Here is a 210-nt window from a genome sequence, read left to right as displayed (position 1 = left end):
AGGGGGGGACTGCAGGCCCCGAACGCGTCTCCCGCCGCGGTCTGAGGTAACGGCGGGGGACGACGGCCCGCCCGCCCTCGGCTGAGGCGGGAGGAAGGCGTCGAGGGTACGGAGAGGGGGTGCCCGGCCGCTGAGGGAAAGGCGACCCGAAGCGCTGAGGGAGGAAGGGTGTCGCCGGGGCTGGACGGCGTCTCTGCGGGCTCCTGGGCT

This window comes from Haliaeetus leucocephalus, unplaced genomic scaffold (genome assembly GCF_000737465.1).
Source record: "Haliaeetus leucocephalus isolate CR32 unplaced genomic scaffold, Haliaeetus_leucocephalus-4.0 Scaffold151, whole genome shotgun sequence".
NCBI lineage: Eukaryota > Metazoa > Chordata > Aves > Accipitriformes > Accipitridae > Haliaeetus > Haliaeetus leucocephalus.
The sequence above is the reverse complement of the archived record's forward strand: the minus strand, read 5'-3'. Positions refer to the sequence as shown.